Genomic DNA, 8314 nt, shown 5'->3' with positions numbered 1-8314 from the left:
AGTGGACATGGAGATAAGTGGCAGGGGCCTGGCAGATGTGGAAGAGGAGGCATGAAGCTGCTGCAACCCATCACTGGTGGGTGGTGGCCCTATCCCAGCACAGCTCCCTGCCCATGGGCTGCCTTCTCCAACAGGATTCGGATACGACTGCTCCTAATGAAATCATGCCAGGTTGTCAGTGCCCTTTGCTGCTTGGTGTTGTCCACAGGATGCTGCTGCTCTGGCCTGGATGGTTTGGACCTGCCAGGATGTGTTCATGCAGCATGAAGGAAAAGGGGTGAGCTTGTGAGGGGATTGGGGGACCATCTGCCTGATGGATGACACAATCGCTTTGGGCTCTGCTCAGCACCTGAGGAGGACGGCTGCTCCAGGCAGGCTCCTCTGCTCTTCTCACCCTGTTCTGTCCCTCAGTGGCTGTTCTCCAAGCCTTCTGAGGCCTGTGGGGTTATGTTCATCAGGACTTTAAAGGTGTCTGCAATGTCGAAATGCCGGTGCAGCCAGGCAGAGAGTCTGCTGGGCCCAGATGTTGCCACTCTGTGGCTCAAACATAAATCTTCTGGCTGGCACAGGGACAAGAACAATTCATCATTGTGCAGCTGTCTTGGCCTTTCTGCCCCTTGAGCAGCCTCTCCAGCTGTTCCATCGCTGGGGCAGCCCCTGGCCTCCTTTTCCGGTCTCAAGGAGGCTGATGGGAGGCAGACTGAACCCCAGCACCTCCTCTTTTGGTCTCAGATCCTTAAAGCAGCCCCAGGAGCAGTGCCAGTACCCAGGGAGGCAGGATGGATGCCAGTGCTGCAAGGAGGCGCTTTGTGCTTTACTGGTGATAGGAAATTGTGCACTGATGCAGTCCAGCACTGTCATCTCTGGGTATTCTGAGGCCATAAATTCAGCTTGCAATTTGCTCAGCTGCTGAAAGCCCACCTTCCTTCCTAAGGAAATCATGCCAATTCCACTGAGTTATACCATCTAGCCCACTATCCCATATTCCCATACCCACCGGCACTGCCGGGCCAGTGCCAGATGCTGGAGAAAGTGCAGGCCAGGAAAGGGGCCTAGGGCTGGGATAATTTTGGAGGTGAGGTTTTAGGTGGGATTTGGGGGTGAAGGACAGCACATCTGAGCTAGGACACAGTTGCCTAGAACCTGACATGGTTCTGTCCCCGCCATCCACCCCCCATCCTCTTCTAGCTCATGAGACATGTGTGCCAAGCACCGAAGAAGGAGGACTCAAGCATTTTTTGACTTGAATGTTTCAGCTGCGGTGCTCTTCAGAGGCTTTATGAGCCCACAAGAGTGTCTGAGATGGTACTGGTTCTTCTAAAGCCCAAGCTTCAAAGGGCATTTTCCAGCCTGCTAGCACTATGCAGGGCAGGCAAACAGGCTACAACGGACTGATTTTCTGCTTTGTTATGTTTGGGGATCCCCTTGCCTGGCTCCAGCATCCAGAGAGCAAGGAAAATGGTCCCCAAAATGTATGGAGCAGGCATTCACCAAAGCTGTCCTGTCCAGCCTCCAGGGACCATAAAGCCTGGAGCAGCCTCTTGAGCCCTTTCCTTGTGGGTCCAGCATCTAGGTGGAGCTGAGATGTGATAAAAGCATCTCAGGGGAGAGTCGGCCACCCCGCAGCCCTAGATAAATGCTGCCACATGTTCGTGTGTGCCCTGCCTTGTTTCAGCTGCCAGCGGGAGCTCAAAAAGCTCTTACCCTGCCTTTGTCTGCACCACAAGCGGGAAGCCTTCTCCCGCAGCAGGGATTTATAGCCTGCACACAGCCACCTCTTAAGCCCTCTTTGTGATGCTGAGTGGGCAGAAGACAGGCGGCAATGCGCTGTCAGGCAGTCTGCCCCCCCCCTTCAGGTCTCTGAATTCAACTTAATTTTCTGCCTCCCGGTCCTTTTGGAGACACAGGGCTGGGCTGGTGGAAAAAGCACTTTGCTCTCCCTCTGCGTGCGGAGAATGGCCTCTGTTTTGGTCTTGTCCGCCATGCCCATCTCCCTGATGGTTGTTGACAGCCCTATTAAGAGTTATAAGGGGTACGCCGGGGTAGTTCACAGCCCCAAGGCAATGTAAAGCCAGTGAGAGCCTGTCTGGAGAAGGACTCAGCTGTGTGAGTGTGGGCTTTGCAGCTGGATTAATCAAAACCACCATTAACACTTTCCCGGGGGATGCAGGTCCCCTGCCAGCCCCAGAGCACGGGCCTCCAACCAGCAAGTTGCTCTGATTGAGCTGCAAATGCTCCAGCTCCTTAGTTTGCTCTGCCTCAGATCGATGAGTGCAGGCGGCTCCAATCAATTCCACTTTACCGCTTGCTACCGAGTTCAGATCCGTGCTCTCTCAGCTGGTCCTGCTTCCTTTGTTCGTTCAGATGAGGAATTCAGGCATCTTGTTCCACCTGGAAACCTCCGTCAAGCCCCCTGGTAGGGGCGGACGCAGATGTTCGTCCCTGCCCTCCCCACCAGAGGGCCAGCAATGAAGGGGTTGAATTTGTGCTACGGCTGGAGCCTTGAAAGTATCAACCTGGCTTGGCAGAGTGTGAAAGCAGGTGGCTGGATGAGGCCATGAGATTTGCACGATATAACATAGCTATTGCCACCGAGCGGGCATCTGTCATGGAGTTTCCCTGCCACGAGCCTGGTTTTGCTGGGGAAATACTGAAGGTCATCTGCAGAGAGCTCTTGTGGCTTGGCTTCCCTGTCTCCATGGGTACTGAGTGCAGCTTCAGCTCTCCAGGTCTTGAGCCCATGTGAAAAATTCTACAGAAAACAAACCTGCCAAAGAGTTTACGTAGTGCCCATACGTGGCATTTGTCAGTGAAACAAGCATTTCTCACACTCTGTGTCAGTCATTACTTCACACTGTGTGAAGTAATTTTTTTTTCTCCTATCTGTCACCCAACTTTCTATCTGGCCCGTTTCCAGGATGCTGCGCCTGGATTTGCAGAAATGAAGCTCCCCACAGCTCTCCACACCTCATCAGGTATTAATGAAATAACGAATCACACCATAGAGCAGTTACGTTGCTGAGGGTCGTGGATATGCAGAGGGTTGTCAGCGCTGAGAGCAGAGGCAGAAGAGGTGCTCCATGCGGCTGAGGCGACAAACGATGTAACTGGCTCTGAGCTGGCAGATGTTTGTCAGTGAGTTGTCATCTCTTCTTTTGGTCAATTAGCATGGTTTCAATTATATTATCAACTGCATAATGATTTCTTTTGACAGAAACGTTGGGGAGCTGCAAAAAGTGTCTGGAAGCATTTGCTTCATTTGGTAAATACATGTGCTTTGGGCATACCCTGCATGTCTGGATGGACAGACAGAGTCCAAGTGGCCTGAACATGCTTACAGAGCCTGGGTCTGCGTCATGTGTGTGAGTCTTGATGAAGAAATGTCCTAGTTTGTGATGCTTGGGAGGAGAAATATGTCACATCACATATGGGACTTGGTGCAGGTCCCCCATGTTCTCCATGTTCTCCTTGCTTTCCCAGAACACATCACTTGTCTTGGGCCCTTGCCACCCCTGCACAACTCATTACAGCAGGCGGGGGTAAGAGTGGGCTGCAGAGCATCTTGTGCAGAGCATCCCTTCCATGCCAACCTGCTCCCTGCCCTGGCAGCAAGTTGGGATGGGTGGGCATGACTGCTCAGTGTCGTTTCCTTCCAGCCTGATGGGAGCTGGGACATCTGGAAGGGATGACTGAAGCTTGTAGGCTCCTAGGTGCTCTGGAACATCTGGTGGGGGATATGCTTGGTGTGCAGACAAGGGGCTGCTGGAAGAGGGATGCTTCCAGCCTGGGAACAGCTTGCCAAATGAAGGCATAATATATCTGGGAGCAGTATCCCTGCACAGGGGCAGCTGCTGCGGCCAGAGTGGCCCGTCTCACCCACTGTCCAGTCCTTGACGGTCTCCTGGTGCATGGGCTCCATAGCAACATTTCCCCTGGATGCAACCCCTGCCTCAAAATATTTGCAAGGCTCCTTGTGCCAGTCTTTGTATTTATCAGTGCTTGATGGATTTCTGTCTGTGGATTTGTCCGGTCTTGTTCCTAAACCATGTAGCATCTGCAGCAGCCCGTGGCAGGGAGGGCTGCTGTGTGCTGAGTCACCTCCTTGTGTTTATCACTGATCTACCAGTCTCTCCCCACCCTCCCCCAGCCACACAGATCCCTGCCCTGTGACCCCAGTTGTCTCTTTTCCATGCCAAAGAGACCTGGTTCATCATGCACCTCATGGGCAGAAACCTTTGATCATCCTGTTGTCCTTCTCTGTGCATTTTCCAGTTCCGCTGTATCCTTGGGATGGGGAGACCAGGACCGCACACAGGCTGGGACTGACCAGGGAATAGTGGCACCTCTAATGTCACCTCTACCTTTCCCTAACCTTTCCTATGAGTTTTGACAGAGAGGTTTTGCAGTTTTGACCTTTGCTGAGTGCTGAGGGGATGTTTTCACAGACTGTCAAAGCCCCTGGTCTCGGAGACCATCACTATAGACATGAGGCAGGGCTTGGTTTCCCCATGTGTGTCACTTCCCTGACACTGGCTTTCGTCTCGTTTTATCGCCAAGATGCTCAGCCTCTGAAAGTTCTCCTGCAATTCTTAGCATTCATTCACAGTATCCAGAATAATTCAATATTATTAGCAGATTTTGTCATTCCTCTACCGACCTCATCACATCACAGGATCTGCTTGTGGAAATGCAGCTGACCTCTCTCAGCTGGATCACCCTCAGGTGACTGGTGGCTCTTTCCAAGAAAGCCAGTAGGTTTGGAAAAAAAGAAATTAACTCTAAGAGAGCTGAGTCGACTCTTTCCCAATATGTCATACTTCTCCATCTGTCCCCTAATGATGCCAGTTTCCTACTCCTTATGCCAATTTTTGTTCATTTGTAGAGAACAGATGTGTCATTTATCAGTCTGTGGCTCTTTGGTCGCCTCCTGAGAAGCATTTTTGGTGTCACAGTTGCCATCTTCCAGTCCTTGCTTCCCCTGCTGTACCCAGACCTTGGGGGAGGTAGGGGTGTCACCCAGGAGATGTGACACCCTCCTGGTCCCTGCTGTGCAGCAGGTCTTGTGTAGGGTGCTCCTGAGAAGGGAAGGGGCTGGAGTCACCACAGATATTTCTAAGTTCCCAAGGATGGCTTTTATTTGCAGCTGTGGAAGAAGCGCTTGGAGATTCAAGGGGCTGCATGCTTTCCTGTAAGCCAGGTGAGATGCTGGCGTCAGGGGTAGCAGCAGACCCAGCCTCTGACTCAAGTGACACGTTGGCAAGTGTCAAGTACTAAATTCAGCCCCCACATCACCAGTGGGTGAATCATCTTCCAGCACCTCCTCAAAAGCGTGCAGAAGCAGAGACATTCTCCTCTGAGTCACCAAAAACTGCTGCCTGGGGGACACTGGGCTGTGTCCACACCACCCAGGGTTAAACTGGAAGGGAAGGGAAGGTTTACTGGGGCCATGTGACCTGAGCCCTCCTAAACCCAGGGAAGGTCCTGTGTCCTGTTCTTGGCCCGGGCTGCCAAACAGGGCTCCTGTCCCCAGTGGTGGGTGTGCAGAGGGAGGACTCAGGATGGCTGAAGCAGCTCCTCACACCCAGGAGGACAGGTGAGGGCTGAGGATGCACACAGCTCCCTGCAGGGCTGGCAGGAGTCCGGAAGACGTTGCCTGCCTTTTTCTTCCTGGTTCGTGTTCCAACCTGCCTGGGAAGTGTTTACCCAGGCAAGCAGCTATTGGTGAAAGGAAGGGCCATGCTGTGAGCTCCAGCCCAGAGACAACAGAGAAGAGCTTCTGGACCCTCCAGAGAAGGGGGTGGGAGCAGAACTCCCAATGCAGAGGTCCAGCCCCAGGTCCTTGCAGGCCACTGTCTCCCCTATTCCTGTAGCCTGTAAAAGTGAGCCAAAAATCACCTCTGTGCAGCCACGGGTTGTTCTCCTCCTGACTGAGGACTGTGCACACACCGTCCTTCCCTCCTTCCTGGGGGCTCCATGGGGTGCAGGCAGTGCCAGCAGCAGGCAGCCCCTGGGGTTGCACACCCCACTGGTGGGTTTCCTGCCATGGCTGCATGAGAGAGCAGCCAAAATGTGGAGTCTGGCATGCAAGTAGCGCAGAGTGTGCTCCCTGATCCTCTCCCATCTGCCAGTCCTGCCCCGTGTCCCTTGCCAGTCCCTACACAAGTGATACTACGTGACAGCCATCTGTCACGGCGATCTGCGGGGCCACGGGGACTTGCAGGTGGAGTGGCACCATGGCCACTATTCTGGCATTGAGGCCAGTTCCTATGGTGCAGGCATCAAACCAGGGTCCCAACGTGCATCAGATACGAGGGATGTAAACAGTTTGGGATTGGAGAAACACCAGCTGCAGTGTGAGGCGCAGATGGAGCTTGACTTTGGTGGTGTGAATGCAGAAATCTGTCGCTGCTTCTTCAAACCTGAAATAAACTGCTCTGAATGGAGGGATATCGCTAGCGTCTTGTCATGACTGCAGAAAAAATATGAGCAGCCCATGCCTGTGCTGAGCCACGTGGGGTGTAAGGAGCTCATTTGGTTGGGTTGGAGCCCCCTTCAAAGTTGTCCAAGCACAAAGAAGTCTCCCAAGGGAGTCTCCCACCCCTGTGTTGCTGTCCAGGTGGTTTGGCCCAGGGGAAGCCAATATCATGCTCAAATCTGAGGTCTCAGGTGGGTCCGGAGATGATTTTCTTGATGCACTCCAGGCTCTGCTGAAGCCTCAGGTGAGAACAGGATGCCTCACAGGGCACAGATCAGAGAACAGGGCTATGCTGGGCCAGGTGCCCACCCGTCAAAAGGCCACAGAAGAATTTGGAAGAGAAACAGGCCAAGCAAGTGGTGAGGAGGTGCTAGGGTCCTAGGTGGGCTCAGACCACAGACCCTCTTTGATCCCCAGCATGGCCCTGGTGCAGCTCCTCACCAAGGGGGGAGGGATGTGACAGGATGGGATGGGAAGGACGGATCTCTGCAATTCCTCTGATATGGTAGTATTTAAAAAAAACCAAACCACCACCACAAGCTAGATCACTCCTTGGTCACCTCTCAGGAGACACTGAGCACGTGTTTTCCAGGCTTGAGGATTTAACAAGAGCCATCTCTGACAGATGTTGCCTAACATCCTCCTTGGTTACTGACAGAGGGTGGAAGTACTCTCAATCTCATGTGCCATCAGTGCTGCATCCTGCTTCCTTCCAAATGTTGGACAGACAGATATATTGAGAACCTCTGTCTTTTCTGCATTTTAATAACAATTTTATCATCCCATCTGCCACGATTGAGTTTTGCTGCTAGACCTCAAACACTGCCTTCTATTCAATCTATTCCCGGCAGACACTTTTTCTCCTCCTGATGCTTTTTGTGTCCTGCATTCCCTACGCTCTGAAATTTCCACTCTTGTTTCTGGGTGCCATGGCTGTCTTTGCCCTGGGGAGGAAGCTTCCTTGATGTCTGGTTGGACCTGGAGTATCTGGCTGGGTTTCTTGGGCAGGAGCGTGCAGTATGAGCATACTCAGTAAATCAGCAAATCTGTGACTCAGTGGGCTCACTAGGCATGCGTTCGGCATGTGCCATGCCATGCTGGCACAGGAGGCTGAGCTCCTTGACAATGCATCCCAGCCTTCCTTGCTGTGCAGGGGCTGGAAGGAAGGGGGAGGGGTCCCCACGAGAAGCTCCTCCAGGCATCCTCTCCTCCCTGCAGCAGGCACCCCAACAGTCATATCCCAACATCTGTTCCCATAGTGGGGCAGAAGCCCGGCCCATAGTGTAAAGGCAGGCAGGACCACACCATGGCATCTCTCCCCCTCACTGCATGTCTCTGCATGGCTCCCACTCTGCAGTGGTCCTGCTTTTGGAGCATGATGCCTCTGTCCCCCTTCCCTCTCAGGCACAGTTGACCATGGCCTTGAGGGATTCAGCCTGTGAACATGGCTAGGAGTGGGTTTGGGTGAATGGTGCATGCATAGGAAGGGGTCTGGAGGATTCAGGAGTGTAGGTCTGGTGACAGGGCTGTGCACAGTGGCTGCTGAGGGTTAGGAGAGCACGGTGAAACAGTCGGTCTTGGATGGTGGGTGAGCAGGGGTGATGATAGCTGGTGATAGACATGTGTGCAGGGGTAACAGTCAGAACATGTTTAAGTGTGCTGTTATCCACTGTGACAGCAGCGTAGGCACTGCCACGTTCTGACACACCACTCCTAACACCGCTTCCCTGCTCTGCACGCTTGTCACCGCTGGCCTCTGACCAGCAAATCCAGCCCTGCCTGGGCTGTACCCAAGGGCACGTCCTCCAGCCCATGTCCTGGCCCCACGTGTCCTGGGGC

This window comes from Phalacrocorax aristotelis, chromosome 7, assembly GCF_949628215.1.
Source record: "Phalacrocorax aristotelis chromosome 7, bGulAri2.1, whole genome shotgun sequence".
Classification (NCBI taxonomy): Eukaryota; Metazoa; Chordata; class Aves; order Suliformes; family Phalacrocoracidae; genus Phalacrocorax; species Phalacrocorax aristotelis.
This window is presented reverse-complemented; position numbering follows the sequence as displayed.